Source organism: Etheostoma cragini, chromosome 19 (assembly GCF_013103735.1).
Source record: "Etheostoma cragini isolate CJK2018 chromosome 19, CSU_Ecrag_1.0, whole genome shotgun sequence".
NCBI lineage: Eukaryota > Metazoa > Chordata > Actinopteri > Perciformes > Percidae > Etheostoma > Etheostoma cragini.
Genome location: NC_048425.1, coordinates 132,480 through 133,786, shown reverse-complemented (window position 1 = coordinate 133,786; position 1,307 = coordinate 132,480). Strand labels below are relative to the sequence as shown.

The window sequence follows — 1,307 nt, the reverse complement described above, 5'->3', positions numbered from 1 at the left end:
CACACACACACACACACACACACACACACAGAAAGACACACACACACACACACAACACTGACACACAGAGACACAGGTGCACGCACAGACACACAAACAAACAGACACATATACACACAGACACGCACACACACAGACAGACACACACACACACACACAGACACACGGAAAACACACACACACACACACACACGTTCTATTTCCACCCACTCTAAAGTTCCTGACTCTGAGTTTTTGTCGTCTGTTCTTCCACAGCAGAGCAACAAGAAGAGGAAGAGTGATTTCATTCCCTACAGAGACTCCGTTCTCACCTGGCTGCTGAAGGAAAACCTGGGTACGCACACAAAAACACACACAAACACACTCACAAACACACTCTCAAGGACAAACACACGCACAAACACACGCACAAACACCCGTACAACAAGGAACCAACAAACAGAACCGGGAGGATTATCTTCAGGAGTAGCAGTCAAAAAAAGTCTGAGTTCATACAACATCAGGTCTGTCCGCTACGGACGAGGGTTCGGGCCCCTGGATTAAAGTCTGGATTCTGAATCTCCGGCGTCACGTTGTCCATTCCGGTTTATACTGTCTGAGTTTGACAACCTGATCTAAACACTTATTAAAACCGATTAAAAAACTCTCGTTTCCCACAAACATCTATGAAGCAGCTAGCGCTAAACCCACCAGACTCCATGTAAATAAACAGTCATTTTGGCTTTGTATAGCACACTTCACTCAAAGTTAACAGAAACCAAATAAAACTATGAACAGCTGTTTTTGGTCTTCTCTACACTTTTCCAACCATCACACCTCTATTATTGGTGGAAATTAACTCATACGTTACCAATTTAGATATGAAAGTATGTCTGCTCTATACACGCTAAAAGGACTGTTTTTTTACATGGAGTCTGGTTGGTTTAGCGCTAGCTACGTCATTGCGTCTTCTTGGAAACAGAAAGGTCTTAAACAGGTTTTCTCTGAAGGGTTAAGACACTTTTATTATTAAGTTTTATTATTTGCACCGAGTAGGAGGAACAATGTTAAAATTTCTAGTTGTTTTTATAATTTGTGCAAAACACACGGGGCCCAGACCTCTAAAGTCTCTCTGCTGTATAACCAAGACTGACTATATTGGGTGATGGCGTTAAAGTTTGAACGCACCTTGTTGTTGTTTTCCAGGAGGAAACTCTCGGACGGCGATGATCGCGGCTCTGAGTCCCGCCGACATCAACTACGAAGAAACGCTGAGCACGCTGAGGTCAGGAGGTCGACGAGTGATGACACGTCCGCTTATTAGAAGC

The 1,307-nt window shown here is 43.8% G+C and overlaps 1 protein-coding gene across 3 annotated transcripts in view; it reads right to left on the bottom strand.

Annotated features, from left to right (window-relative positions):
- Positions 1-1,307, bottom strand: part of LOC117962117 (sialoadhesin-like) — a 194,299-nt gene that overhangs the window by 154,781 nt on the left and 38,211 nt on the right. The window lies entirely within an intron of this gene.